Source organism: Crocodylus porosus, unplaced genomic scaffold, assembly GCF_001723895.1.
Source record: "Crocodylus porosus isolate Cpor-Errol unplaced genomic scaffold, CroPor_comp1, whole genome shotgun sequence".
Taxonomy (NCBI): Eukaryota; Metazoa; Chordata; order Crocodylia; family Crocodylidae; genus Crocodylus; species Crocodylus porosus.
In genome coordinates, this window is record NW_017728950.1 from 3,944,875 (window position 1) to 3,962,874 (window position 18,000).

General features: G+C 43.1%; 1 protein-coding gene and 1 long non-coding RNA gene across 3 annotated transcripts in view; one reads left to right on the plus strand and one right to left on the minus strand.

The window, feature by feature from the left end:
• LOC109323448 (contactin-associated protein-like 4) overlaps nt 1–18,000 on the minus strand; it is a 421,861-nt gene that overhangs the window by 245,752 nt on the left and 158,109 nt on the right. The gene's annotated exons all lie outside the window — the stretch shown is intronic.
• Nucleotides 2,201–18,000, plus strand: part of LOC109323449 — a 17,638-nt gene continuing 1,838 nt past the window's right edge. The window contains exons 1-2 of the long non-coding RNA XR_002104670.1: nt 2,201–2,562; nt 3,059–3,063. This is a non-coding gene — a long non-coding RNA (uncharacterized LOC109323449). The remainder of the gene's footprint in view (nt 2,563–3,058; nt 3,064–18,000) is intronic.

Genomic DNA, 18,000 nt, shown 5'->3' on the forward strand with positions numbered 1-18,000 from the left:
TTGTGTCCCCTGACCAGGCATACCCTATTGTAATTGTGTTGTAACTGTATCTCATACATTTCCCTCCCATGTAAATTGGTTCCTGGGTGAATGAGAGTGCTTGAGACATAATGGTAGCAGGCCTAAAAATAGCTCCTGCTGAGTGACCGAACCATCAGCTTAATGACAGCATCATCAACTTAACAACTCTACAAACGCCTTGCATTAACTCTCTCTGAAACTTCAGACCTAATCCCAGAACCAGAGACAAAACCCAATATTTGAAAGATAAAGCCCCTCCAAGAAACCGGCAACATGGAAACAAAGAACAGAATAGAAACCAGCAACTCCACAATTGTATCCCACCAGACAATGAGGACACCTGGAACTGCACATCGTCATCTGAGCAGGACTGGCCCTTGCCTGGGCATGTCCTCCCCATTGGAGTCACAGCTAACACACCCCTAAAGAAGTGGTGGTAGGGTGTTACTTTTTTTGGATGCTCTCTCCATCCAGACCACCACTACACCATGCCACCTATCCACCCAGAGGCCCAGCCGGCAGCTCCCCTCTGGACAACACCTCTCTGGAGAAGACTCCGAGTGGCCGTCAATGATTGACTTACAGTCTGGATAGGTAGCTATCACCTGCATCTTCCCTCTAAATAAGCATGCTGAGTTCTGTTTCTATACCCCTTAACTTCAATCTCTTTAATAAGCCATTTCTCCCCTGCTACCATTGTGTGAGTGCATGAGTGTAAGTGTGTGTGCAGGAACCAATTATTTATAATCCAAATATTATGTTACCCTTTTTCTGTCGAATAAAACTGTTATTTAGAATCTTGAGTTGGTTTTTGTCTTACTGCAGTCATGGCCATGCTCCAAGCTCTGCTCCCCACCCCTCTGATCTTCATCCCATCTCTCTCTGACCTCTGTCCCGGCTCTCTCTCTCTCTGCCACCTCCAACACCCACATTTCTTTGCTGCCCCCAACAACCCTATTTCTCTGCAGCATCTGATCCCCATCCTGGCCTCTTTGCTACCTCAGCCCCTGGCTCCTCTTTGCTACTTCAGCCCCCAGCTTCCCTCCCCTCCTGGCTCTTCACCCCGCTGCTGGCTCTGCTCCCCACTCTGCTCCCAGAATCTCTCTCTCTCTCCTAGTCACAAAGTACCCCAAGTATCCCCAAATAAGCCCAAGCACCAACACGAAGCTGCCCAAGTGTGTGTTTGTATATGGATATGTGTGCGGACCAATAATTTTCATGTGAGTATTCTGTGTGTATATAATTTTGTGTCACGCCCTCCTGCCTAGCAGAGATCTCAAAGATACTGAAATCTCAAGTGTTGATCTGGCGTGTGTCAAGTCAACACCAGGACTTATGACAAGAACATTTGGGCTGCTGACAGACATGAAAAAACAAAACAAAACAGTGCTCTACCGGAAGAGGAAGCAAGTTAATTCAACTTGGCTCCCCAGCATCTGTACAGATCACATTTCAGTGGGGATTTTTGGGGCTTTTCTTTAAAGCTGATTTAACGCTGAAATGTGCAATCTGTACAGACATTGGGCAAGCTTTGTCAAACTAACTTGATGCATCTTCTGGGTGAAGGGGCGTGCTAAGCTTAAAGTGCTGGGTTATTTTTTCATGTCTGTAAGCAGTCCTGGTTTTAGTCAGATGGTAGGGGAGAAGGTCTAAATAACACATGGCTCCTTTGTGGCATCTGGAGGTATCTGGAGTACACACACAGACTGGACAGCGCTGACCTGTGGGGTCACAATTGCTTTAAATGCTGTTAAGTCTGGTGGGGCCCAGCCCAATTAACTACATGGTAAATCGTGAGGTTTTTCGCTTCTGAGTTGTATCATACATAGTTTATACTATATATAGGTACAAAAGTGGTGCTTAAAAAGCATGTTTATGGAGTACCTGGGCTAAACCTTGCAGCAGTTTCAAAAGAAGTGAAATGCATCAATTCTGGATGAACTAAGTCTATGGGTACCCATAGAAATTTGCCTGTACATAAGTTACTACAGGCATGTTAATTTCAAAGTCAGTATTTTCAAATTTGCCTTTCACTTCCATATGCTCACTGAGAGCAGGATTTAACAGTATAGTTTCATAGTTGGTAGGTTCGGAAGGGACCTGAGCAGATCATCAAATCCGACCTGCCACGGGCAGGAAAGAGTAATAGGGCCAAATGACCCTAGCAAGGTGTCTATCTAGCCTACTTCTGAAGACCCGCAGGGTAGGAGTGAGCACCACTTCCCTTGGAAGTTGGTTCCAGATTCTAGCAGCAGATGATGATCCTAGTGGTCCATCTCCCACTATGAAATTCCATGCCCACCTTGTTCCAAAGGCACCAGCAAGGTGGAGCTGCCTTGACCTGGCTTCATGATGCTCCAGGAAAGATCCAGGTACTAACTCTTAGAAGAGTCAGGGGTGAAGGGACCATCTTGAGTGGAGGCACTGGAGTTGTTTACAAGTCCCGCTGGAGATGTCTTTTTGGTCTTTGATGAAAAGAAGTCCTGGCCCAGACAACCATGGGAGGATGAGCCTGGGTTGACCTGCAGGCTCCTGGGACAGGTGCTGGAAGCTAAAGTAAAGTAAAGTAAAGTAAAGTAAAGGGGAGGGGAAGTGGCTGGAGGAGGCAGAGGGCAAGGGGACCATATAACGCCCAGATTTTTTCCCCTGCCGTAGCAGTGGGATGGGGACAAATTCAAGGCAACTTTATAGATGTTCTGTATACAGAATCTAATTATATGGTGGGGGAGGGGGTCATCTTCTATTCAAGTAAATACAATAACAGCATTCTCAAATACAAAACCAAGAATTTCAAGGTTCAAACTGGAAACCAATAGTTATCTCTGTTTTTTCACAAGACTCTCATTTTCTTATATTTAGGGAGATTGGAATTCCTGGGCTCATGAAGAAGGATCCTGTAGAAGTCAGACATTGAAACCATCTGTTTGTTTTCTGTGGGACTGACTGATTCAATGCTAAGGGACTGGGTTAATAAAGCAACTAAATAAACTTTCACTCTTGGTAACAGTGCTTTCAAAATACGGTCAGCTACTGAAAGGTCTTGTACAAAACCTAAGGACCTACTCTTGACAAGAAGATGGAAGGCTTCTCCAGTAAGGCAGTTGAACTATGGATTTTCTGCTTTGACAGTGATTTAGAAAAGGTTGATGCAAGGGGAACTGTAACAATTAAACAAAATAAAGTGTTGAAACATTAATAGGACAAGACTAAGAAGAAAACAAGTTGGTGTATCAAAATTAAAACCTTGGGTAACAGAGGGCATGCCTACACATGCCTCTCTAATGCCATTGTTATTGCACCATCATTTAGTATGTCCTTTTGAAGTACTAAATGACAGCACAGTAACAGCCAGTACTGCACTGTCCATGCAGCGCATGGTTATTTTTAGCTGCTACATCACCATAGTGACGCACTACACCAAGGGAGCATGTCGCTATGATGACATAGCTGCAGCATCACTGTTTTTGCCCATTGATGTTATATTGCCATAGTGTGTCAATACATTGATTCCAATCTTATCTTGAGATATGAATTGAACTAACTTCACTGAAATCTGTGAAGTTACGTGAGGGTATATTAAAAAAAAACAACAAAACATGTCAGACCATTAGCATCCTTAGCCATGATACATCCTAACAATGACATAGAACTAAAAGATTTACCAGATACCTTTCATCTTCCACAGATCTTATCATCCAGCAGCCCAGAGACCTCAAAGGATAAACTGTTACCCTAACATTGTACCATGCCTAATTTTAATAATTTGAGAGGATCTTTAAAATAACTGTCACCCTCCTGAAATTCAGAAACGTAGATCCAAGAACCTCTTTTTACAGCTTTGCCCCAGTGAAACACCACTGAAATCACTGGAAGTCACTGGAATCAGATTCATGATATCTTCTAAGACAAAGAGTTTCTTAAACAACAACTTATCCAGAGTATTTTTGAGTGCTATAGATATATGTATTACTGAATCTGGATTAATTGTATATGTCTCTTGAAAACAAGAAATTAAGTCCAGATGACTTCTTTCATCAGATAACTCTGAAAAAATAAGAACTATTGTAGCAAACAAGACAAGCAATATTGGTAAGGCACTACCCTGTCCTATAATGATTTCAAATGCATGAAGTCATGCCAGCTATTCATCAATGCCAAGGGCCATCCTTGAAAAAAGCAGGGAAGCTTGAACTCCAGGATGCTGACCCTAATCAATTTTTTCTCCCCTTTATTCCATCCTTCCATTAAAAGAAGGAGGCTAACAAAGAAGCCACTATACTGGTCTACATTATGCAGGCATTAAGTATACTGAGAGAATCCCCAGGATGTAGGATCTCCCAGTTTTACTTCTCTACACTACCAGACTGGGCCAAATCAAGATCTGGACTGACAGAGTATATGTAGTATCCTTTGTCCAAGAATTGATCAAATTAAATAAGGTAAAGTGAATTAAAGGAAAGTAAAATCTCAGTCTCTGTGACCTCCAGTTGTGAAGAATTCAAGGACTAGAAGACAAGACACATGAGGAAAGACCGAGAAATATTTATAAAGCTGAGAAAAGCCAAGACCCGGGGGGATGTAATTATAATCTATAAATACTTTCAAGGTAACAGTATAAATGAAGGCAGGGAATTATGTGTGGTCTCAGAAGATAGTAAGATAAGGAGTAAAGGACTGAAGTTACAGAGGAAATATTTAGTCTACTTATTAGAAAACTTTCTTAGAACTTCACATGGACACTGTGTTAATACAGCCATTATTCTCCCCTTCTTCCCCCACCAATTTAGCCTTAACCCCAAGCTAAGTAACAGAGACTAAGCAAAAGACACACAACTTTCAGTAAAGGTTTCTATATGCCATTGCAAGGGTATAATAGTTACTTAAAGTCACTCTTCTATTTTATAGCATACACTGCCCTGATTTCCTCATCTTGAAAATACGAGCATTACATTTATATTTTTTTTACAGAAAGGGTGTTGTTTGGAGAATGTTTAATATTTACAAATCACTTCTAACATGCAAATCACAGCTAAAAATACTATTTTATGTCAGGTAAATACATTAGTAAAAAGCTAACAAGTAATTCTTTGCAATGCAAGAGTCAGATGGGATGGTCAGTTTGGTCTTCTTTGGCTTTTTTGTACAAAGCCTATTCTTAGCCAGAATCTGTCATTTTTCAGATAGTGAACATAATTTTACTTTTTTCTGGGAGGGTGGGAGAAATGTTTACCAATAATATAAGGAAAAATATTGCCAACCTCACTCAGAAGAAAATCTCCTGCTATGTTGTACAGGAGTTTTGCATTAGTAAGCACTGTGGGATTTGGCCTTTTTGCATAATGTAATGGACAAATACATACTTGGAGAAATAAGGCAATAATGTCTATGCCACATTTTTAGCAAAGATGCATTGTAACAATGCAGGCATAAACTAAGGTCTTTTTATCTCCTGTTACAACTGCTTACAGATATCCTTGTTTTGCCTTTCATCAACTGCTAGTGTTAATAAAACCGAGAACTCAAGGGTTCACATGTAAAACATTTTTAAAATTCAGAAATCTTAATTGTGCTATTTTTCTTGTTCTTATTTCAGGCATGTGAACAGAATTCTTTTAGTCTGACATTTTGCATAAAGATGAAAAGAAAAAAGTAAACCTTTTTAAGTATACATTTATTTACTGGAATTTTAATCTTGCTTCTGCATAGGGGCTGATAAGCAAATTGGTTCTTCTCAGACACTGTTTTGAATAATCTTTCAATTTCAGCAATTTAAAAAAAACCCCTAATAATAATAATACTGAAGCAATGTTCCTAATACTAAGATATGAAAGTTTATTTTACCATGGGTGCACTCCAAAGTACACTGCTGAACAAATGTCAAGGAATGACAGCCCTTCTACTTATTTTTTAAGGTGACTTACACATCTGTCTCTGTTAATATGCTTATCTCCCAGCTACACACAATCAGGTTTTTTTAAGGCATAATTACAAGCCTTTTTTAAAATAAACTGCCCATTTGAACAAGCCTATGTATTATTGTCCCATAAGCACTTAAGGCTTTGCACATCTGAGTCATCATCACTAAATAAAACATGACTTGACTCGCATACTTGGCCCAAGGGCAGTAAGAAAAGCTATATGGATTCCTGCAGGAGACAGAAACTTGGGTCATAAGAGAGAAGTGCAGATTGCTTTGTGTGCTTCAAAACTTTGAAGATTTCCTTGCAGTTACTGGGGTCTATTCAATTATTTGTTTCTTGAAGATAAATGTTTCTCATCAGTGCAGAGGACCTTGTAAAGCCACTGTGCAACAACTGCTGAAGATGTCCTATTAACTTACCTGTTAACTCCCCAATATATGGGCCACACATTTAATAGAAATATAAATTAGCTAATGGTACAGAGAAAATAGAGTGGTTCTTCCCGTAAGAGGTAGTTTTAGCCAATCCCCGAAACAAACATGCTTCCTTGTTGCTACTAGGATCATCTACACAAGATACTAAAGGAGCAGTAGAATAATTCTAGTGGTCATTAGCATGTCACAGCAAAAGCCATGCTTTTGCACTGATAGTAGAACTAGTCTGCTGAGCATTAGCATTACTTAAAAGGTGTGTGACAGTGCTAGTCTGCAGTAGAGCCAGATACTCTACGTTGAGCTAGTACATGTTATTACAGGTACTAACTTTAATGCACAGTAACTACAGCACATTAATACATGTGTAGACAGGCCCACTGACTGTCAGGAAACTCTATTCCATACAAAATAACAGATGGGACAGATGGCAAACCACATAAGCCAACCAATACTCCCACTTTCAAAAAAAGAGAGCCGGACAGCCCCAAAGCCAACCTCTCAGTAATGTCTGCCAGTAATTTTAGTGTCTTGGAATATTCCAATTTCAGTTACCAAATTGGAAAACAGTGCATCTCTGTTCAAATTTAGATGCCAAATATGTTGCATATTTCTCCCACACTAGCTACCCTGTCAACCTAAAACTGTTAACTTGATAAATCAAAAGAATACATTCAAATAACTATCATGCTATCAATCTCCAATAGAAAAGAAAATATGCAAAATATTATAGCCAGCATTTTATAATTCAGGATTATTGGAGTGCAGCAATCTCTTCAGAGGCTCTTTATTCCCTGAGGATTCCCCTATGCAGTAGGAATTCATAGAGTTTAGTTACACAATCTAGTTACTACAAGGTAAGCGAAGGAGATGTCTGCTGCTTCATCCTACTTACCCGTATATATTAGGGCTGTGTGAAGCTTTGGTAGCTGATTCAATTCAGAGATTTGGCCTGATTTGGCAGCCAAATCTCCAAATCCAAATTGAATTGGGAGACCCATTAAAAGGTCTGAATTGAATTGGAAGCCTCCAGCTGGTAAGTCTGTTGAGATGGGTGAAGGGAGGAGGGAAAGCGTGTGGGGGGAGAAGGGCAAATCAATGCTCCAACAATGAGGAAGGGATTAGGGCTGGAGCTGGGACAAGCTTCTAAGGTGGGTGGGGTGATGCAGGATTCAGGGAGGGGGGCTCCCACCACTGTGCGTTGCCATGCCCTGCCAACTCAGGAGGGCATGGGAGCAGGTGTATGCCCTCAGATCTGCATGGGGTGGCCTGGGACAGGCTGCACTATGGGAAGCTAGCCCCAACCACCCACTGTCAGGATGTGCTCCATGGGGCGGGTGCTGTGCTCTGGGTGGCTAGCCCCAGCTGAGGCCTGGAGCAAAGCCCTGGCTCCACCCTCACCACAGAGCAGAGTAGAGCGGGAGCTATGGGGGGCTGCAGCCACCTTAAAATTCCCCATAGATCCTTCTGCCAGTCCCTTCCTGATCCAGGTGCACACGTCCACCCCCATTCCCTGCTGTTGCTCAATCAGCCGTGGCATGACAGGGCAAAGCTGTGGCTTGTCCAGGAAGCACGGGGAGGCTGGAGTGGCTTCTGCTGCTGCACACTGCTTGTTTGAAGCAGCACAGTGGCATAGTCCCAAGCCTCCCCACCCTGGCTGGGCGAGCGACAGAAAGGCTCTTGCTCCCAGCTGCTTCTGCCTGGAGCAACCGTGCTTGCATCTTGCCCCCCACTGCCACCCTGACTGGCAAGCAGCAGCAGGGCATAGTCCCTGCTCCCAGCACTGCAAAACCTGAATCCTGCACCCCCCTACCCCAGCTGCCCCAGCTGGCAGGGCAAAGCTGCTGCTCCCAGCGGCTTCCACTGCCCATCCAGAGCACAGCCTGGCCCAGCCTGCCCTGCATAGATCTAGGGGCACATGCCCACTCCCATGCCCTCCTGGACTGGTGGTGTGCAGCAGCGCACAGTGGTGGGAGTCCCCCTCCCTGAGTCCTGTGCCCCCCCTGGCCTGACTGGGCATGTTGTCTCAGCCCCAGCCCCAATCCCTCCCTTGCTGTGGGGGCATTGTTCTACCCTCCCCATGCCTCTTTCCTCCCCCCTCTGCCCACCACAACAGACTTACCATCTGGAGGCAGCTGTGTCCAGTGTAGTCAAGAACAGCTGCCTCTTTAGTCAAATCTCTGATTAGGCCAAATCAAATTGAGACAGTGGCTCAAATAACAGAATCAAATCAGTATCCCTCCAAATCAGCTGAATCTGAATCCATCTTGAATACTTGCCACTTCACACAGGCCTAGTGTACATGCTCTTATTCTTCAATACCCAGGGCAGCTTACCTCTTAATAGATATTTGCACACTTATTCATAAGCCCATGTTTTTAGGTGGCAGTACTCATCACTTCCGGGTGATGACTAACTAATTCATTCCCAGCATGTTTCCGTACAACAACGTACACAACAGCACAATATTTTATATGAGATTTGTCTCCATAGGGCTTTTGTAATTCTGCGTACATTCTGTGGTCAATATGGGGTACTTACATGTAAATTAGAAAGAAGACCATTTTATGTTAGAATGCATTGTTTGTGTTGTAGAGAACTACCCCACTGCAGAATTTAAATAATTAATCATGTTATTTCACCCTCAGTTTCTGTTCATCTTTCAGCTTTGGAAGGAAACGTATTTGGAGTTTTTGTTGCAGTAAAGAAGAAAAGCAAGTCTTTGTGTACAAGTAAAAAGTCACCAGGTTACACAGTCACATCAAAATTAGATCTCTCTTTTACAATATGTTGTCATTTAAATAAAAGCAAAAAATAATAGACTAAAGGACTTAGCCTGCATGCTTAACTAAGACAAAAACCTGCCCTTAGTGCATACTGCAACTCAGATCCCAATTTCTGTGTAGACTGCTAGTATTCAGCTACCCATATGACTTAGGAACAGCAAGGTTATAACTGGTAAGAAGAATTTTGTGAAATAATTTTCTCAAACAGGAATGATCCACAAAGGTGATTTCAATAAACTTGGAAAATAAAAAATAAGTTGGAAAATATTAGCATGTCCCATTTTGAAAACAGAAATAGTTTTCCTTCCACTATCAAAAAATAACTATGTTTTTAAATTTATTTTATATAAAAAATTAAGTGTTCAACACTGAAAAATCAAAAGTCCAAACCATGTTTCAGGAGGAAACTCTAAAAAAAAGGGTTTCAAATCAAGCAGAATGCCTTGGCTTTGATACACTGAATTTTTTTTTTTTTTCATTTTCATCAGAGAAGAAAAAGAGAAATAATCTTATAGGATAGAAAATCCATTTTCTGAGCAACTCAAGTTGCAAATGTGGAGATTTTACTTCCCATGCACATGACACTCTTTGAGCCAGTTATCTCTTCTGATATGTCACCTGATAGCCAAATCTCACCTATTCCCAGGAACCCTCAGGATTCTGGTACCTCTGTTCAGCATAAGGTTATCTGAAGAGATTCACTTGACCCAGCAGGCTGCCCTCATCTACACACACTTTACTTTCTGTCCCCAAGCATAAAGAGACAAAATGCAAGTGCGTATTGGTACACAAAGCAATTTCCAGCAAACCTAATTTCCCCTGTTGTCATTTCCATTGCAGCAGCACAGAGTTGTTACTATACATGCACTACTATACACATCTTAAGAAATATGATTAGCATCTGTTTGGGAATTTTTTAATTTTGTTTTGTTTTTGTTTTTTAATATATAGATAGATAGATAGCTCTAGGACTCCTGGTTTTCTGAAGGAAGTTGGTGTATCATTTTTACCTTTAGTCCACTTTTTCCCTAAAGCAAGATCTTGGTAGGCCTAGGTATACATGAGGACAAAAAACAATTGGTCTTGCCTTCTTTCAATTCCTTAGCCCCACTTTGTGGCTCAGCCCAGGACGGGGTCTTCTTGCTTGCCAAGAGAAGGTAAGGAAAAGCACCGAAACACTGCAAAAACTCAGCACTTGACACAAAACCAGACAACCTCCTTCTGCAGAGCTCATCTTTGCTGGACTTAAACTTGGGCAGAATTTGAAGCACGTTTCCAAGATGCTATGGGTCTGATCCACTGCCAATCTGCAGATCAGGAAGGATTTTTTCCCTCGTCTGAGGAGGTATTTCACCTTTTTTGCATCATTGAGAGGTCTATCTTTTGTGAAGCAATTCTGTTTTACGGCCGATTTCAAGGTTTCAATGGGCACATCTACAAGAGATGACTAATTAGCTGATTAATTAGCTTTGCAGTAAATGTTTCAGCATCTACATATGTGCCCCTATTAGAGTTCAGGTAACTAATAAAATCTGCAGCAGGGTAGTACTTGTAAATACAAATACTACCCTGCTGACCCTGCTGGGGAGTTTCTTCATGCCCAGCAGTGCAAGTGTATATGCTGAGCCAGCTGGCTGGGGCATGAGGGTGCTTCAGTAGCAAGTTGCTGGGAGGCAGCTGTCTGGTTCCCAGGAGCTTGCCCTGACTGCTGCAGGTGGGCAGAGCCTGGCAGAAGCAGCCCTGGGCTGGCAGACTGACCCCCCAGGCACCCTTCCAGCTGAGGCTGCTCTGGCCTGGCTCAGTGTGCCGCAGTCCCAGCACAAGTATAAATGGCATGCCCAGGAGCTTCCCGGGAGCAATGAACTCCAGGGCTTATTGCTGGTGTACATTAATGACACATGTACCCAATGCATATATTCATTATGCACTGGAATAAAAGTACAATCTTTCAAATGCTTTCCAGTAAACAGAACTGCATTGAAATGTCTATTTTCAGTTTCGGAAAACTGAAATGGGCAGAATGTGATAAAGAATGTGTGTATTGGAGAGAAGCTGACTGTTAAACTGGAATGAGGAGGTCTCAAGTTCAAGTCCAAAGGAAATATTACTGAAAAGTAAATAGATGTTTATTATTTCAGTATTACCTTAATTTTGTACATTTGAGACAAATGTATGCCTTTGATCTAATAAGCACTCTGTCAGAACTGTTATAGCCTGTAGTTTCAAAGGCAGAATTTTTCTGACAAAATAATATGTCAAATAATTGTGTGACTCTGATGTTAAAATCTGAATTAACCTGCAAAATGTTATATATACAGAACAACTGTTAGGGTGCTCTTGCAGATCCTATCTGATATACATTGTGTCAGGGCCTATCTGATATACATTGCCATAGTTTACCTGAATGCAAAGGAATTTTGCTGATTTACACCCTTACGTTCTCTTCACTAATTATTTTAGTGATTTCAGAACTGTATCTTCTGACTGTACTAAGCAGTACATGGCACTGGCATATTACCGCACCTGTCGGCTTTCTCCTTACAGCAGATGTCCTGACTTTTTGCAATTTTTAGTGAATGTTTAAAGTAATCTTTCTTTCCAGTAGGTGCTTCTAGTTTAGTGCAAAGTTCTTCTTGGTGTTCCATTTTGCATATCCCTCCCAGTTGTCTCTGCTTCATATTCAATACAGTGAATTTATACACAGATCAACAGGAGCACTGTGTGTGAAAAGAGCATCAAACAGCTGCAAAAGGCATTTATGCAGGTATTACTAGGGTTACCATATGTCTGTGTTTTCCCATACATGTCCTCTTTCTGGATCCTGCAATCTTCATCTAGGCAGTTTTTTGAAACATCAACAAATGTCTGGGATTTTGCTCTGCTCCACTATGGGGGGGATGATGATTGGCGGTAGGGGCATCACATGCATCTGCACATGCACACGCATGTGGATGACATGCAGACAGACAAGGGGGTGGGAGAAGCCTAAACAGCTGGATGTATAAGGGCGAAGGTTGGAGGGCCAGTGTTTGGGGACTGTCTGGGGTACGTGGGGTGTATGTGTATGTGAACATGCACGTGTGGCAGGGTATGTGGAGGAGAAGGGCGTGGGAGGAGTGCCTGGTGGCACTGGGGGAAGCTGTTAGGAGCAAGGGCTGTGGCAGGGCAGGGGAGGTAGGGGAGAGGTTCCTTTCCCTTCAGTGGGGGAATGGGGCAGTGGGGGGGGGAGACGTTTGGGGGTGGTAGGGAGGATCTCCATGGCTGTGCTGCCAGCACAGGGGGCCAGTGCCCATGGCCACTGGGGCAGAGCTGCCAGGAGTTGCTCCCCAGAGTGGGAGAGGGGCATGACTGGGCTGCCTGGTACAGTGCTGGAGCCCCAGCCCAGGGCAGAGGGTGCCACAGGCCTCCATTCCTCTTCCCTCCCAACTGTGTTAGAGCCGGACTCACTCAGCCACTGCCTGTATGAATCACAGTCACCATATTCTGGCTTGGTAGAAACAGGAGCAACTGGGGCCCTTTCCACCAGGGCAGGGGGCTACTGATCAGGAGTGAGAGGCACTGGCAGGGCTGGGGGGGGCTGTGGCTTAGAAGTGATGGCACGTAGGGGCAGGGGACTTGTGGGTCGGGAGTGCAGGGCACTTGCAGTGCTAAGCAGATGCAGGTCAGGAGTGAGAGGCACCAGCAGGGCCAGAGGTCTGTGGGTCAGGAGTAAGGGGCAGCAGCAGACACAGGGCAGGATGACAATGAGAGAGACTGGCAGGATCAGGGGGCTGTGGATTGGAGAGTGAAGGGTCCCCTTGACAGGTGTCCTCTTTTTTTGCAACTGGAAATATGGTAACCCTAGGTTCTACTGAACTCACAGAAAAAAAGTAAATTGGAAGTGAGTTGGAAAATTGCTCCTACCCAAGTACCCTCAGATTCAGAAATTCAGAATTCCTTCTTGGAGCATTGGGATGTACATGACCTCCATCTTGCCCTATGGCCTTTATCTGGGGGGGAAATGCAGGGAGTAGTAAGCCAAGACTGAAGTTCAGCTATGCCAAATGTATGGCTGCAGAGTTGGTTTGCCAAAAAATGCAATTTCAGCTCAGTGAATGTTGTTCACAAAATCATGTCAAGTTCAGCAAACAGGAAAAAGACAAAAATCATTTTCTAAACAATATGTTTGAATGTACGTGTTTTCTTTCACTTTAAAATTTATCTAAACCAAAAAAGGTAAAAGAAAATGCAACTTGAAAGGAAACAAAACATTTTGGCACAGGTTGAATAGAACATTTAGTTCAACCCAAAACAGCATATGTTTCATTGACAAAACAGCTCTAAATGAAGTTTTCATTCTATTTTTTCTATTTTGTAACTCACCAAACAAATCAATTCTTTGTGCTTTTGTAGACTGAAGGTGGCAGCACAGCTGCAGAAGCAGATTAAACACTAAATGACAAACACTGATAACATTTTCTATATATCTGACTAGAGTGTTTCTGCCCTCAGATGACTGACTATTTGCTCCACTGCCCTCCCAACTAGTCTCATAGGGCATGTCCAGATAATCGCAGAAATGCAGTATGTGACACAGCAGACCCATCTGCAGCACTACAAAGCTCACATCCAGGTGGTGTTCCCCGCAATGCACAGGGGGGTTTTTGACCCCAGGAAATCTTGGGGTTGAAAAAACCCATGCCAAAAAAAAGCAGAGCAGTGCACATGGCAGCAGGGCATGCCGCCCAAAACTGGAGCCTAGCTGGCCATATCTACACTCCAGCTGCTAACCAGGCTTCCTGCTGCAGGAGTGCAGCAGCTGCAGTTCCCAGAGGCCCCCAAGACCCTAGGTAAGGCTGCTGAGGTCAGCACAGTTACTGGTCCCAGCCTTCCCTACTTGACCCAGGGTAACCTGCCACATGCCACAGCATGAATGGCATGGGTATTCCCTGGGGACAAGTAGCAGGGACACAAGGTGTGTTGCTGCTACTTGTCCATGGGGAAACACACATTCCCGCTGGTCTGGATGCATCCACAGTGTACCAGCTCAGCTTCACTCCACACCTTCACCTCAGACCTTCCCGCCTTCTGAGCTGATACCTTCACCTTTTATTCCCTTCCCTTCTGTTTTGCAAGCTAAGTAAACTCCTCCTGAAAACACTGTAGCACTTGCATGATGTTTGCTGCCACTGTTACATTGATTTTCTCACCCTGCAAGCTCCTATCCCTTTACCAATCCATCAGTTTGTGGTCTTGGACAATGAGCTCTTTATGTCAAGAACTGTCTACTATTTTGTTTGTACATTGACTAGCCTAATGGGACCCTGATCTAGGTTTGTCTACAAACATAAATAATAATGATAAAAAAAGGTAATAAATAGATTATTCTGTAGAGTTGAACAGAATGATCTCCTCAGGTCCCTTCCAACCCTACAAACTATGAAACTATGAATAAGAAAGGAAAAAATAATTTATGCCAGAAAACAGATACCTGCCAAACTTAAAAGGTGAGAATGAAAAGAACTCCAGAATAATCTATTTGATTTTAGGGGTAACTTAATTTTTTGTATATTATAGTAAACATCTTTTTTTTCTTCTTCTTTTTTTAACCTGCCCATGTAAGACTTTTGACTCTGCAACATGTCTGGTAATCTGTAGTTATTCTTGTGGCTTCTCTCGTTAACAAAAGGAGTCTGCTAAGACTTAAATAATCAGCTTGCAATGCTCTGAAAACTCTGAGGATGATTAAATGACTTTCTACATCATAAAGAACAAAAGAATATTTTACTCATGACATAGTAATAATCTTAGTCATAGGACCCTTGATGGAAAATGGAAATGTGACCTTCTGTCTTATATGGGATTTTTATACAATGTTTTGAGTCATTTAGCTTGCAAGAATAGGATGTAGTTTCTTTGACTACCAGACAGTCAAAGTCAGATTTGGCCCACCAACTGATTGCATCTGGCCCATTGGCAGGCACCCACCAATTGGATCTGGGTCATGGCCACCTCCGACCTGTTCTTCATGGGGTGGAGCTCCACCTGCTTTCACATGGGGCAACTCATATCATACTCCCACCAGCCCCAGCCAGTGCACACAGTTTCCCAGCAGGGCTGCTCCCAACGTGGCTGCAGTCACCCAGGCTCCCCATTCCTCCAGTGGCTCTCCTTCTTGCCCCTGCCATGCCACTTTGACCAGCAGGCAGTACAGGGAAGTGACAATGGCCATGGGGATGCACTGGGCACCACATCCCTAGCCAGGTGCGGGGGAGCTGCAGCTGAGTGGTTACTGGCCCAGTGCACAGCGATCATGCTCCAGCTCCCAGCTGCCTTCCACCCACTTGCCACTCAAAAGCACTCATTGCAGTGGATGGGCAGAGTGGGTGGAAAGTGCCCAGGAGCTGCAGCCCCATGCACTGGGGCAGGAGCCACCTGACTGCAGCTTCCCCCTCACCCCTCCCCGCCCGAGCAATTCAGCAGGGGTACAAGGAGGAGGAGCCACTAGCGGCGGGATGAGCCAAGCAGTACCTGGATGCCTGCAGTTGCACTGGAACCAGCTCCAACAAGATCTGCATGCTGGCCAGGGGCAGGACAGGGACTGTCTAGTAGATATGGGTGGGAGCATGGTGCGGCTGCACCAGGTGGGAGCAGGTGGGGTTTGGCCCCATGCAGAATGCCATGGAAGCAGCCATGAAACAGATGGAGGGACACAGACTGCACATGCACCTGCACCACCCTGGCAAGTTTGGCTGAATATGAGTCCCGCCCCACCCCCAGCCAGCTCCCAGGTCCTAGCACAGTGGTAGCCCACACCCCATGCCCTCACATGCACAACCTCACAGCCCCAACACACACACTCCTTCACCTCCCCCCCCCCCACAGGCACACTTCCTCCCTGCAAAGGAACACCCACACACTCAACCCCGCTATACAATATAAAAGAGTTAGCCTTTATTTTGAGTTATTGTGCAATTGCCTCTATATATATATACTCAACTCAAAAAAACCATAAAACAGGACATTTTTAAAAATAAAATTAAAATATGTTATAGTACATGTTTGATTTTTAGTGTATGATTTGTTTCTATCTACAATTCTGAAAGATTTTGTGTTTGTGGCTCTCAGCAGCTCACCAAAACTCATTACGTGGCTTTCCACCTGAAATCACTGCCCACCCCTGTGGTATACCATAAGCAAAAAAAGGGTGTGATTTTTCTGAATGGTCTTGTCCCAGTTTGTTTGCCTCTCACTGCCTTGTGAAATCTATGGTAGATTACTACTGCTTTCTTTGGGATAGACAGGATAGACAGGATTTGTGCATAAGAAAGGAAAGGAAAGAATAATTTCTTATGAGTGATAGAAGAAAAAGCTGACCTTGTATATGCAGACAAGCTCCAGAAGGAGAACTAAAAGGTCCTGGGCAACACTGGCATCCAAGTTTGCAGCTTTTCTATAAAGCAATCAGGCCATTATGCTAAGGGAGAAATTTCTTCAGCACAAACCAGCTGAATCTATTATAAATTATGCAGACTGAATTGTATTCTCCACATGTTCAAAACAAAGCTTATTCTTAAGCTTCTCAGTGATAAGGCAATAAACTAAAAAACCTAGTGTGTGTACAAGAGGAAAAGTGTCAGCTTTTTCATTTAGTTTTCTCAGAATCGCAATTTTCTAGAGAGCAATGTATCTCAAACTAATGTTAGAGAAATCTGTAATACTCTCCATATTCTTAATGGAAAAGAGAATGCAAAAATTGTGTTGGTGAGATGTCCATGTAGCACTGCCATCACTACAAAGACTCAGGAAATACAAGATGTTGGCTCTTTATTGGCTTCCCCAGACTACACAACAACAAAAAAACTCATTAGTTTTGTTGTTTCCTAGTCAGCACTATGAAGAAACACAATGAAAAGGAAGGCCTGAAATACTTTGGGTTTCATTTGTGACCTGTATTATCTCCTCCTTGCTCTTTTTGTTTCTCCCTTTCCTGTGGTTACTGCTGCTGTCCATTGTGTCATCTGTCATTTGAAGAGGAGATATTTAACTTTCCTTTTTTAATTGAGATCACAATGGGTAAGGATGGGCTCCACAACTTTTTATTATGTATCATGAAGCCCGAGCAGCAAAATGACTTTAATTCCTCCTGGGACACCCTTTGTGAAATTCTACAACACAGTTGCAGCTCTCTTCAAAAATAAAAATGAAAATAAAAATAAAAGATGATAACACAATGAAGAAATTGGAAGAATTTGCTTAACATATAATATTTGTATACTTTCTGAAGCCCAGTGAGTTAGGTTACCTTTAGCTTTGCTACAGAGGTAAAAGGAAAAATACTATTTCTTTTCAAAGTACCCTTCTCTCACCTATCCAGTTCAGTGTGACATAAGTCTCTCTCTCTTTGCTCAGACAACTTCCATTGTCCTAATGAATCGACTTCATACACCCTGCTATGTAGGGCACCTACTTATATTAAGAGCTTCATCATCATCATTTTACCAGACAGTTTTTCCAAAGAGCTTTTTGAAGATAAATATGCCAACTATAGACTGGTGAGCATTTGTATTTCTCCAACTGCTTAGGGATTATTAAATGTAAGGAAGAAGTTCATTTTAGTTTCAAAGTTAGCTACTTAGCTGCCTGTTTCAAGCAGTGGTTGAACATTTTGCTTAGCTGTATCCAGGTCTTCAAAACAGATAGATTCGGTTTCCTTGTGTAGGCCTTATACTTATCTTCCTTGGTTCCGAAATATAAATGGCAGGCTACATATCTTCCCTCATAACTTTCCACACACACACACACACACACACACACACACACACACACACACACACACACACACACACACACACACACACA